The 14,570-nt window shown below is 36.4% G+C and overlaps 1 long non-coding RNA gene across 1 annotated transcript in view; it reads left to right on the top strand.

Annotated features, from left to right (window-relative positions):
- LOC110266515 overlaps positions 1 to 11,959 on the top strand; it is a 48,451-nt gene extending 36,492 nt beyond the window's left edge. The window contains exon 3 of the long non-coding RNA XR_002353923.1: positions 11,898 to 11,959. This is a non-coding gene — a long non-coding RNA (uncharacterized LOC110266515). The remainder of the gene's footprint in view (positions 1 to 11,897) is intronic.

Raw genomic sequence — 14,570 nt, 5'->3', positions numbered from 1 at the left:
CTTAAATTTTCTGTTTTTTTGTTTTAATATGTTAAATGTTTATCTATGTTTGTGTCTTATTACATGATCATTAGTGTCTAAGTGTCTATGCCTTAAAGTCATGAATATGAATCCATCACCTCTCTTAAATGAAAAATGCTTTTAATTCAAAAGAACAAGAAGTACAAGAGTTTCGAATTTATCCTTGAACTTAGTTTAATTATATTGATGTGGAGACAATACTTTTTGTTTTCTGAATGAATGCTTGAACAGTGCATATGTCTTTTGAAGTTGGTGTTTTAGAATGTTAAATATGTTGGCTCTTGAAAGAATGATGAACAGGAGACATGTTATTTGATAATCTGAAAAATCATAAAAATGATTCTTGAAGCAAGAAAAAGCAGTGAATACAAAGCTTGCAGAAAAAAAATGGTGAAAAAAGGAAAAAAATAGAAAAAAAAAGCAAGCAGAAAAAGCCAAAAGCTCTTAAAACCAAAAGGCAAGAGTAAAAAGCCAATAACCCTTAAAACCAAAAGGCAAGGGTAAATAAAAAGGATCCAAGGCTTTGAGCATCAGTGGATAGGAGGGCCTAAAGGAATAAAATCCTGGCCTAAGCGGCTAAACCAAGCTGCCCCTAACCATGTGCTTGTGGCGTGAAGGTGTCAAGTGAAAACTTGAGACTGAACGGTTAAAGTCAAGGTCCAAAGCAAAAAAAGAGTGTGCTTAAGAACCCTGGACACCTCTAATTGGGGACTTTAGCAAAGCTGAGTCACAATCTGAAAAGGTTCACCCAGTTATGTGTCTGTGGCATTTATGTATCCGGTGGTAATACTGGAAAACAAAGTGCTTGGGGCCACGGCCAAGACTCATAAAGTAGCTGTGTTCAAGAATCAACATACTGAACTAGGAGAATCAATAACACTATCTGAACTCTGAGTTCCTATAGATGCCAATCAATAACACTATCTGAACTCTGAGTTCCTACAAGTCCCGCTCATCTGATTGGGGCTATGTTTCATTGATATTTTAGAATTTATAGTATATTCTCTTCTTTTTATCTTATTTGATTTTTAGTTGCTTGGGGACAAGAAACAATTTAAGTTTGGTGTTGTGATGAGTGGATAATTTATACGCTTTTTGGCATTATTTTTAGTATGTTTTTAGTAGGATCTAGTTACTTTTAGGGATGTTTTTATTAGTTTTTATGTTAAATTCACATTTCTGAATTTTCCAATGAGTTTGGGTGTTTTTCTGTGATTTCAGGTATTTTCTGGCTAAAATTGAGGGACTTGAGCAAAAATCAGATTCAGAGGTTGAAGAAGGACTGCAGATGCTGTTGGATTCTGACCTCTCTGCACTCAAAGTGAATTTTTTGGAGCTACAGAACTTCAAATGGCGCGCTTACAATTGCGTTGGAAAGTAGACATCCAGGGCTTTCCAGAAATATATAATAGTCCATACTTTAAATAAGGATTGACGATGTAAACTGGCGTTCAACGCCAGTTCCATACTGCAGTCTGGCGTCCAGCGCCAGAAACAAGTTGCAAAGTGGAGTTCAACGCCAGAAACACGTTACAAACTAGCGTTCAACTCCAAAAATGGCCTCTCCACGTGAAAGCTTCATGATCAGCCCAAACACACATCAAGTGGGCCCCAGAAGTGGATTTCTGCATCATTTACTTATTTCTGTAAACCCTAGTAACTGGTTTAGTATAAATAGGACTTTTTACTATTGTATTTAGATCTTCGGATCATCTTGGGACATCTAGTTCTTAGATCATGGGGGCTGGCCATTCGGTCATGCCTGAACCTTTCACTTATGTATTTTTCAACGGTAGAGTTTCTGCACTCCATAGATTAAGGTGTGGAGCTCTGTTGTTCCTCATGATTTAATTGCAAAAGGAGGGTGAATCCTATTCCAGTATGATCGAGAACCTCCACATGATTAGCCGTGCCGTGATAGAGCATTTAGACCTTTTTCACAGAGAGGATGGGACGTAGCCATTGACAACGGTGATGCCCTATATAAATCTTGCCATGGAAAGGAGTAGGAATGATTGGATGAAGACAGCAGGAAAGCAGAGGTTCAGAGGAACGAAAGCATCTCTATACGCTTATCTAAATTTCTCACCAATGATTTACATAAGTATTCCTATCTTTATTTTCTGTTTATTTATTATTATTATTCGAAAACTCCATAACCATTTGATATCCGCCTGACTGAGATTTACAAGATGACCATAGCTTGCTTCATACCAACAATCTCCGTGGGATCGACCCTTACTCACGTAAGGTTTTATTACTTGGACGACCCAGTGCACTTGCTGGTTAGTTGTATCGAAGTTGTGACAAATTATGAACTAAGATTAGAGCACCAAGTTTTTGGAGCCATTACCAGGGATCACAATTTCGTGCACCAGGGGTTAACTTAGTGAGGTTGGTCCTTGCCAATTCTCATGTTGTGATTAGTGATAAGGATAGAGATCCTTGACCACCAACCTTTGCCAAGGCCTTTTTGTTATTTGAATTTCCTTATCATTTACTTTTCATGTCTCTTATTCTGAAAACACCAAAACATACTTCATAGCCAATAATTGAGCACTTCATTGCAATTCCTTGTGAGACGACTCGAGGTTTAAATACTTCGGTTAATTCTTATTTGGGGTTTTTTATTTGTGACAACCAAATTTTTGTATGTGAGGACTCTTTGTTGGTCTAGAACTATACTTGCAACGAGAACTCAATTGAGAAATTCTATATCAACAAAAGTTCACATATCATCAGCCTCAACAAGAATGTCTTTGTCCTTGCTCCTGCTCATATGAAAGATAGAGAAGAAGACAGTATGGAATCCTCTATGTTACAGTATAGAGATTCCTTGAGATGTCAGAAGAAAAGAAGAATAGAAGGAGGAGGTAGAAATGAGAGAATCCGAACTTATAGAGAGAGGTAGTCTGAATTGCACATTGAGGAAGAGTGCTAGTCCCTTAAATAGAAGGATGTGAGAAGAGGGGAAGAATTTTCGAAAACAAATTAAAAATATTTTGAAATAATTAAAAGAAATTTTTTTTTAAAAAAAATGGTTGATGATTTTCGAAAATTGAAATTGAGGTAATAGTTAATTGATTTTGAAAAAAAGATTTTGAAATTAGAAATAAAAAAGATACGATTGAAAATTATTTTGAAAAATATGTGATTGAGAAGATATGATTGAAAATCAAATGAAAAAAAGAAAGTTTTAAAATTAAAGTTGATTACTTGACTAACAAGAAATTAGAAGATATGATTCTAGAATTTAAAATTTGATCCTTTCTTAATAGGCAAGTAACAACTTGAAAATTTTGAATTAAATCATTAATTGTAGCAAGGATTTTCGAAAATAGTAAAAAAATATAAAATGGAAAGAAATTGATTTTGAAAAGATATGATTTGAATAAGATTTGATTTTGAAAAATTATGAAAATTTGAAAAAGATTTGATTTAAAAACAAAATCATACCTCTTGTGCCATCCTGGGGTTAAACGCCCAGAATGGTATCCATTCTGGCGTTTAACGCCCAAAATACTACCCTTTTGGGCGTTTAACGCCCAGCCAGGTACCCTGGCTGGCGTTTAAACGCCAGTTTTCCTTCTTCACTGGGTGTTTTGAACGCGCAGCTTTTTCTATGTAATTCCTCTGCAGCATGTTCTGAATCTTCAGTTCTCTGTATTATTGACTTGAAAAGACATAATTTTAAAATTTTTTTTGAATTTTTAATGATGAGAAACAATAAAATGAAACTAATCATGTAAAACTAAGATCAAATAGACAATGCATGCAAGACACCAAACTTAGAAATTTTCATTTTAGAGACACTAACAAATTTAGAACACATATGAAAAATAACAAAACACACAAAATAAGAGAATTTAAAGATCAGAGCAAGAAAATCATCAAGAACAACTTGAAGATTAATGAAGAACATAATGCATATATTCGAAAAATGCAAGAAGAATAAAGACATGCAATTGACACCAAACTTAAGATTAGACACTAGACTTAAACAAGAAACATAAAATATTTTTGATTTTATAAATTTTATAATTTTTTTGTGATTTTTCGAAAATTATATGGAAAAGAAAATAAAGAGATTCAAAATTTTTAATAAGAATTCCAGGAATCATGCAATGTTAGTCTAAAACTCCGGTCCAGGAATTAGACATGGCTTACTAGCCAGCCAAGCTTTCAGTGAAAGCTTCGGTCCAAAACACTAGACATGGCCAATGGCCAGCCAAGCTTTAGCAGATCATTACTCTCAATAGCAAAATTGATAGAAATCAACAAGCTCTTGTGATGATAAGTTGAAACCTCGGTCCAAAAGATTAGACATGACTTCACAGCTAGCCAGACTTCAACAGATCATCATGAAACTCTAGAATTCATTCTTAAAAACTCTGAAGAACAGAATAGAAAAATTTTTTCGGTATTTTTGAAAATTTTTTTTTCGAAAATAAAAAGTAAAAATCTTAAACATAAAATAAAATTACCTAATCTAAGCAACAAGATGAACCGTCAGTTGTCCAAACTCGAACAATCCCCGGCAACGGCGCCAAAAACTTGGTGCACGAAATTGTGATCATCAATGGCGCCAACAAATTGGTACGCACAATTGTAATCTCAACTCTTTTTCACAATTCCGCGCAACTAACCAGCAAGTGTACTGGGTCGTCCAAGTAATAAACCTTACGTGAGTAAGAGTCGATCCCATGGAGATTGTCGGCTTGAAGCAAGCTATGGTCATCTTGTAAATCTCAGTCAGGTGGATTCAAATGGTTATGGAGGATTGATAATTAAAAGATGAATAAAACATAAAATAGGATAGATTAATCTTAGATTAGAAACCCAAAAGATACACATTCAAGCTTGTTTGCATGTAGAACGGAAGTGGTTGTCAAGCACGCGTTCATATGTGAGAATGATGATGAGTGTTAGGGATCATCACATTCATCAAGTTGAAGAATGAGTGTATATCTTAGAGAAGAAATAGGCTTGAGTTGAATAGAAAAACAATAATACTTTGCATTAATTCATGAAGAACAGCAGAGCTCCATACCTTAATCTATGGTGTGTAGAAACTCCACTGTTGAAAATACAAAAGTGATAATGGTGTTCATTGGCTTCAGCCCCAAAGGGGGGACCAGAAGAACCAAGATAAAAATACAATAGCAAAAGGTCCTATTTATAGAGAACTAGTAGCCTAGGGTTTACAGAAATAAGTAATTGATGTAGAAATCTTCTTCTGGGCCCACTTGGTGTGTGCTTCGGCTGAGCATTGAATCTTTCACATGTAGAGACTTTTCTTGGAGTTAAACGCCAGCTTTTGTGCCAGTTTGGGCGTTTAACTCCAGCTTTTATGCCAGTTCTGGCGATTTGACGCCAGAATTTTTATGCTGACTTGGAACGCCAGTTTGGGCCATCAAATCTTGGGCAAAGTATGGACTATTATATATTTCTGGAAATTCCAGGATGTCTACTTTCCAACGCAATTGAGAGCGCACCAATTGGGCTTCTATAGCTCCAGAAAATCTACTTCGAGTGCAGGGAGGTCAGAATCCAACAGCATCTGCAGTCCTTTTTCAGCCTCTGAATCAGATTTTTGCTTTGGTCCCTCAATTTCAGCCAGAAAATATCTGAAATTACAGAAAAATACACAAACTCATAGTAAAGTCTAGAAATGTGATTTTTATTTAAAAACTAATAAAAATATAATAAAAACTAACTCAAACATACTAAAAACAATGCCAAAAAGCGTATAAATTATCCGCTCATCAGTCCCCTATGACTTCCTCTCTTAGCAGCTGCCTTTTTCACACACTCTTCAGTAACTCTGCTCTTGTTTACCAACTTTGAGAAAGTTCTGATCTCTATTGGTCCCACTGAGCTAAAGATATCACTTCAGAGTCCTCCTTTATACTTAATGCACTTCCATTCCTCAAAGTCTCTCAGAGCTCCCTGACACATACGGGAAAACCTGAATAGCTCCTCAAACTTGTCAATATACTCGGATATGGACATAGTGATAAACCCCAATTTTGTGGTTTATCTTGTGCTTATTTTAGGGTATTTTATCACCTTTTTCCCACATTTATTCAATGAAATAGCATGGTTTTGTAATTCTCCCTTAAAATGTGCTTAAGTGTAAAAACATGCTTTTTAGGCCCTTAATTTAGTGATTTTAATTCACTTTAATTCCATTCAATGCCTTGATGTGTTTGTTGAGTGATTTCAGGTTCATAAGGCAAGTATTGGATGGAAGAAATGAAGAGAAAAGAATACAAAGTGGAGAATGCATGAAGAAACAAAGATTTGGAGTACATCAACCCACGCGAACGCGTAGTAGACGTGCACGCGTGGATAGTGCAGTTGCATGGCGACGCGTACGCGCACATGACGCGTACGCGTGGGTGGGAATTTGGCCAAGCGACGCGCACGCGCACACAGCGCGTACGCGTTGATACTTGCACGTGACTCACTTAAAGGCAAAACGCTGAGGGCAATTTCTGGGCTGCCCAGGCCCAATTCTAACTTGTTTCTGAGGGTATTTCATCCAGAATTGAAGCTTGATCAAAGGGTGGGGAGCACTTAGTTAGTCATGATGAGCCTTTAGTTAGTTTTCTAGAGAGAGAAGCTCCCTCTTCTCTCTAGAATTAGGTTAGGATTAGGTTAATTTCTATTAGATCTAGCTTTGATTACTTGATTTCATCTTGTTTCCTCTACAATTCCTTGTTCTAATACTTCAATTCTTCTTAGTTCTTTTGTTAATTTTACTTTTATACTTCTTTCATGTTTATGAATGCTCATGTTGGATTTGGTTTACATTTAATGGAAATTGATGTTTGATGTTCTTTCATTGTTAATTTGAGTTGTGAATTTTACTTTCCTTGCAATTGGTAGTTGGTAGATTTATATTTCTTGCATATTTACCATGCTTTCCTTTTATGTCTTCCAAGTGTTTGACAAAATGCTTGATTGGATGTTAGAGTAGATTTTGAGCATTCTTGGCTTGGAAAGAGTAATTAGGCTTGAGTCATGAAAATCCAACCTATGTTGGTGATTTAGAGTTGTTTGCTAATATTGTTTCCATTAATTCTAATATCTTGCTAATTCACTTAGTGAGTTAATTAGGACATTTGAATTGAGATTAGCTAGTCTTATTAGACTTTCTTCGAGTGTGAGGATAACATGATACCTTCCTCCATCGTCGGGGATGACGTAATAGGATAAATTCTTGTTTATTATTGTGACATGATTAACTAGTCTTGTTTGACGTTCTCCCTATGTGAAGATGACATGATACCTTTTTCCATTTATTGGAGTTGACTAAATAAGATGAATTAATCATTGTATGACTAGGATAGAAAGCCTATATTCTCAACCCTTTCCATGAATGTCTCTCTTTATTAATTGCTTTCTTGAGTTACTTGATTTACTTTTCTTGTCATTTAAATTCTTGCCCATTTAATTTCTTGCCCTTTTATCAATCAAACCCATTGTTCCTTCATAGCCAATAATTGACCACTTCATTGCAATTCCTTGTGAGATGACCCGGAGTCTAAATACTTCGGTTAATTCTTATTTGGGGTTTGTTCTTTGTGACAACTAAATATTTGATTGGGAGGATTATTTGTTGGTGTAGAACTATACTTGCAACGAGAATTCATTCATTTGAGGAAATTCTATACCATCACATAGCACCCTGCTTCAGCTGCAGTAACTCGAGTTCCTTGGCCGCCCTGGAAGGCATCCTAGATGATAGGGTCATCACCCTGCTATAGGAGACGTCAGACTCCTTACCACCAATGCGATGCTTCACCAGTGAGCAAATAGGTAGCAAATTTAGCACACTGCCCTTTAGGTACCATCTGCGCTTGCAATGCTCGCTCCATAGCCTGAAACCAGGTATCAGCTTCAGTCGGGCTAGTGGTTCCCTTGAACTTAGGTGGATTGATCTTCAAGAAGGTTGCCAGTGTCAACAGGCCCTAAGCTCTACTTCCATCATTGCCATGGTTGTTCATCTGCTGCCCAAGAGCCGCAGCAGTGGCCTGCATAGCAGCAGCCATATTCTCCAACGCCACCATAAAATCTACCGGGTTATTTGGGTTGGCTCCCGGTCCCTGAGTACTAGTATGACCTCTCCCGCGACCTCGACCGCATCCACGAGGCGCCATCTGGTTCTTATGCACACCAAACAATCGATATTAACTTGATCAGTCTCAATATCGGAAGTCTAGTGCTTCAAAGTCCCAAATGCATGCTCATGAACGTTTATGCCAGGTATATCAGTTAGATATTCTAATAGCACATAACACACATACAGAGAATGCACAGAAGTATAGTCAGTCCGTCCTTCAGGCTCTACAGGAACGAACTGCTCTGATACCAAAATGTAACACCCTACCACACAGAGTCTTATGCTTAAGTCATAAGACAGAGGTGACGAGGTATTACGACCTCTAAAAGTAAAATTTAGTACATATAGTATTGTGAAGAATGATTATAACTAGGAGCCTTTGAAGAAAAGGGGCAAAATAAAACCGTTAAATAGAAAATCATAACACTCCGATCGATAGCGTAACAAAACAAATAAAGGATAGACCAACACGAACCATAACAAATGAGGGCCAAAAATACGAATATCAAAAATCAAGATCTGGTTGCAAAGAAAACCGGTCCGAGCATAGAAGTATATACAAATATATAAAGCAAGAAACCTAAGGGAAACCCCAAGGACAAACTATCAAAACCTATTCTCAAAAACAACCTCTAAGAGGAGTCAAAACAATATACATACATACATACATACATACATACATACATACATACATACATACATACATACATACATACATACATACATATATATATATATATATATATATATATACATTATTTAGTGGAGATAGTAACTATCTATATAAAACCAAAGTAAAGTCCCAAGGAGCAAAGATCTTTGCTTATCCAGAAGTCTCCAGCATGCCTCAGCGAGAAGCCTCACGTCCTGCATCTGAAAACCACAAAATCCACATGGGTGAGAACCGGAGGTTCTCAGTATGGTAACAGTACCCACATATCTAACATGTAATGTCCTGGGAAAGCCGAAGGCAATCCTAGAACTTCCACCAGATAAATCAAAGCTTATAAATAGACTAATCCATAAATGGCAACTGACTAAAGATCTTCAGTCTAACTAATACTTCCCTTTCTAAATCCTTCAGACCTCCCAACTGCCAGCAGTAATATAATATGGCAAACACAATTATATCAGACAAGAAGATATACATGTAGGAAGTAGATATGACATTTAGGCAATTAGCAGGTAGTATTCAGTCAATTATGCAATTCCAAACAATTCACATAGTATGCATATGATGAATGCCTGTCCCTATGGCTGATTATATCATCTGTCATTTATATAGCCAACCCAACAAGTCCTGGTAGCTAACCATTGGACTGTCCCTCTATCGTGCATCCCAACTCGAGTTATACTCAACATAAATCATAATTCATATCCAACACCCTCACTGGTGTATATTCATGGGGGCGAGCTCATCCGGAACTTTCACAGTGTCCGGCCACACTTACGAGATAGGGTCAGCAGAGTATCGAGTCTCCACCTGGAGCACATGGTGGCTAGCCACTGCTTTCTCCTAGGAAAACTTGTATCTCAGATAGTGGAAGTGCAACATTCACATTTCATTCAATACGCATATATGCAACCATACCCAGCCATAATCAATAATGGCTTCGCCGTAACTAGGCAATATCTCGGCCATCCGGCCCATAATCCATAACCAGCCAATTCATTAGCAATTATAGCCCTTCGACTCATGGCATATCAAGCACTTCCACATTCATCCTCCATATCTCATACAATCATCTTTGATCATCCTTGATCATTAATCCTCCCCTTTCTTCATTCACAAGTTACCACAATTCCTAGCTCCACCTCATCGCTAGGCATATCATAAGAGTTTAAGACATAAGGGGGTGAGATCGGATGCATAGAAGTATGAGATTTGGCTTTGAAAACTCAAAAATCAACTTTGGAAGGAAAATAAGGTCACGCGTGCGCGTCGCCCACGCGCATGCGAGGAACGCCAAAAATTTCATCGATGCGTATGCGTCGCCCACACGCACACGTGGAAGGGAAGATAGCCAAGTGACGCCTACGCGTCAGCCTCGCGTAAGCGTGGGTGTGTTTTGTGCCCCAGGCACAAAACCAGCACAACTCTCTGGAATTTGGCTGGGCAAATCGAATTCGCTCATCGACACGTATGCGTGGGCCATGCGCATGCGTGGGTATTGAAACTTTGAAAACGACGCGTGCGTGTCGGCCACGCCTATGCGTGGGAGTGCTTTCTACCAAAAATTTTTCTAAGTTAAAAAGCTGCAGAATTTCACAATTGCACACCCCAATCTTCCGACGGGCATAACTTCTCCGTTTTAAATCATTTTTTGCCCGTTCTTCGAACAGCATAACCAGCCTAGATCCAATTTCATTTCTAAATAAGTTTGGCACAAAACCAGGATCCGGAGTCCAAGTTATGCCCCATCAAAGTATGTCCAAAAACCATATTTTCATACAAAACCACAAAGTGCCATTTTCAAAACAAACAAATTCCAACCCTTTTCAAAATCAACCAAAACATACCAATTTTAACGCTTTTTGAAATCAACCCAAAACATACCAAAAATCAACCTCAAGCATCCTCAACTCATACATTAACATTTTCATCAAAATCACAACCACCATCCCACCTTTTAACCCATCTCAATCAAGAGGCTAAAATTCAAACACACATTACATGTCATACATCCTTCCTCATCCTAATTTCCAATAATACCATTTCCAATCAACCATCAATACACATAATCAATATCAAACTCACCATGAACATGGTTTCACCCACAATTCAACATCAATCAATCATCAAACATATATCACAACATGCATATCTCTCATGCATCATACCATCAAGGCATCAATAATCATAATCACATATATGACCACATAATATATCTCAACCATTCAACAACATCAACAATTCAATGCCTATCTTAGGGCCTCTAGCCTAAGTTTTCACACCACATTACATTTTAGATACAGAAAACCGAGACCATACCTTAGCCAATTTTCCCCGCTGAATCCGGAGCACTTCCAAATCACTTTTCCACAAGCTCTCAAGGTCTCAACACCTCCAAGAACAGATTTTTATCACACCAAAGCCATTTTCCAAGCTTTCCAAAATCTCAATCAAGCTTCAATATTCACATACACACTACCTAAGCCACAATTATCATACCCAAGGTTCAAGGAGACAAGATTAATCTTTTCCTTCAATAGAGTTGGGTCCTATAACATCAAAGAACCCAAAATCTCAACACTTTTCTCCATGAAATTCGAAATTAAGGGATGAAGAACTGAACCAAAATCATGGCTTACCTCAAGAATAAAGTAGTGGGTTTTGTAGAGCTCTTCACAGTGAACGCGTGGTCGCACACGGTGCGGCAATCGAAGCTCTAGATCAAAAGTTATGGTGGTTTGAAGATCAACCAAGGGTTAGAACTTGAGAGAGTGTTCTTCCCCCATTTGCTTCCATTTTCAGCGTGTTTAGTGTGTAGAGAGGAGAGAGAATGCTGAAAATTAGGGTTTTAGGTTTAGTTATGTTGGGCCAAGGGCCCAATATGGGTCCGGTTGGCTCGGTTTGGCCCGTTTGGTCCAATCTTGGTCCGATTTCTATAAAATTGGTATCAAAATTCTTGCCTCAATCTCCTCTATCATATTAAGTCATAAAAATCACATTTTTGGCTCTCTGGAATAAATTCTCATTTATGGGTTAATTAGCCATTAATTAACCGGATTTTACAAATTAAGTGAGAATGTGACTTAAAAAGAAAATGAGGCAAAAAGTGTTAATTGGTTACCTTTAATTTTGGTACAAGAGACAAGCAATCGATAACAAGAAAAATAAATAAATAAATAAAAATAAAGTGAAGGTTAAAGAATCAAACTATTCCGATTCAGATTTAATTCTGCAACTCTCACATCCACCCGCATGGCACAAAATTAAAACTACTACTAAAAGGGAAGCTTCATGTCATGGCTGGGTATATGTACATAACACCCTCTTTTTTTTTGTTTTTTTAAAAAGCACGTATATCTTCTTAAAATAATATAGTAGTGCATGCTATATAGTCACAAAATGCATTCTAAACTAGGAATAAGTTTACATCATTGACAATATGTGCATGGGTGAAACTAGGAATTTACCAAGAAAAAACATGGATGAGAACTGCATAAACAAAATGATAAGTTGATAACTATCATATAGAAACATACTCTAGTAAACAACCAAAACAATATAAATTACAAAAGCGTATCTATGGTCGGTATATAAGCTATACATCATATCAAATATATATATAATCTGTACATGGGTTATTAATAAAAAAGTAATTTTAAGAAAAAACATGGATGAGAAACTGCAGAAATAATTTGTTTACATCATTGTTAATCATGGATGAGAACTTATTACTTTTTTTTATTAATCAATTTCTGTATCATAGGATAATTATCAATATTTGCAGGATTATTTTTCTTAGTAGACTAATCTTTCAAGGATTAAAATAGTGATATACTTGAGAAAAATTCAGCTCTGTGCTAAAACAAAATCTCCGCAGAAAGGTCTCATCCATAAATTACTTCAAGTTATAGAAAAATACAGCCTAACACTATAACAGTAGGAGATAATATCAGGTCATTTTAATATGAACACACGTGTAAATTGTGTAAATTACAAAAAAGCAAAAGCTTAATGCGATTTACCATTCTAAACTCTATTCTGTTAATGACTTAATCACAGTACTAAACTCATTATACTCAACCCTAGCCCATGTTTAAAATGGATACACATTTGCTATAGAAAAAAACATTCACACATTTGCTATCAAAAGAAGAGATGTACCTCCTCACTATGTCTTTGGGGTAAGTAATAAACAAGAATTTCCACTTGAGGCAAAGAGACAAGAGAGCCAGCACAAGCATGCCACAGTTCTCAATTCAAAGTCTTTCTCACTCCTGAAATTACCATCATCATAAAAAGAAGGCAAAAAAGGTTAAGGGTGAAAATTTGATCTTTATGAATGATGAAACCATATAATTAACCATCCATGATTAATTAATAGAAAAAGATTAAGTGAAAAGATAAAACAACGATTACAAAATAGAGTGCTCTTGCATTTCCTTGAGGTGCTTCATCTCAGTGACTAGAGTTTGACCCCGCAACTACACCAACACCACAAGTTTTAACCTTTTCTTCAAAGGAAGCCATTAATGCTACACCACTCTCTACGTTTTTAAACATAAACCACCCAAAAAAGAACCTCTTTTTCTACTCCTTCAAAAACAACCTTAAAAAAAACTTCACATAAGCTTCACCCCCACCAAACCAAACATGCCCCCAAAACACAAGCTTCAAATGACGATGATTTTCACTAGCCCATTTTCACAAACACAAGTGGTGCATAGAAAACATAATAAGGGGTGTTTGAGCTGAGACCATATACTGGTATTAGTATTATTAATGTCGTTGTTAACATGAGAATGAGAAATTATATTGCTATTCAATATTTTGCAGAGGTTGCACGAAGAATGTGAGAAATTATTTGATAAATTAACAGGAAAAAAGTCTTTGCTGAGGAACCTGGATGATGTTGGCAAAGAAATAAAAGTACACGACGAGAGCGGTGCCGTGAGCTGCAGCGACGACGGAGCCGACCGTGCCCTCAGAAAAAGTCTTTGCTGGAGGAACTGGGTTCTTCTTCTTCTTTGTCCAGAAGGAGAGGAGAAAGACGGAGAACGGCTAGCGGCTGCTGGTGCGTGCTGCTATGCGTGAAAACCGACGAAGAGGAGGCGCAGCTACGAGAAAAGGAGAGGATGATGATAGAATGCGGCTGTCCGGTACATAATTAGGGGTGAGGTTACTCTTTAGATTTTTTTTTGGGTATGAATAGGGAAGGAGAAATTAGATTAGGGTTCATCACAAACAGAGTAATTTTGCAGTGTATATGAATAATGAAATGTATTTTAGTTTTGATTTTTAAATTGATTCAGATATAAAATTATAAACTAAAGTTAATTGAATTTTGATTAAATTAAAAGGATTAGGGTGATTTTTGTCCAATAGAAAAGAAAAGGATATTTAAGTCTTTTTATTAAAATTAAATAAAATTTATTTTTTTTATTTTTATTAAAGTATAAGGGTGATTTAGTAAAAGCATTGATATAATTTATATTTAAAAAAAGAAAAATTAATTATTGACGTGGAAAATATAATCCACAAGTCTTGTTCTAATTTGTCTACATTTTTATTATATTAGTACGTATGAATTTATCATCGTACCATAGCAAATACCTTTTTTTAATTATAAATTAAAAAAATAAGCCATATTTAACCATGGCAACCATTATCTTCTTCTCCAGAAATACACAGGTACACCGGAATAAGCCATATTTAACAAAGATTTTTTTAATTATAAATCGTATTTTATTT

Source organism: Arachis ipaensis, chromosome B09, assembly GCF_000816755.2.
Source record: "Arachis ipaensis cultivar K30076 chromosome B09, Araip1.1, whole genome shotgun sequence".
Lineage (NCBI taxonomy): Eukaryota > Viridiplantae > Streptophyta > Magnoliopsida > Fabales > Fabaceae > Arachis > Arachis ipaensis.
The sequence above is the reverse complement of the archived record's forward strand: the minus strand, read 5'-3'. Positions and strand labels throughout refer to the sequence as shown.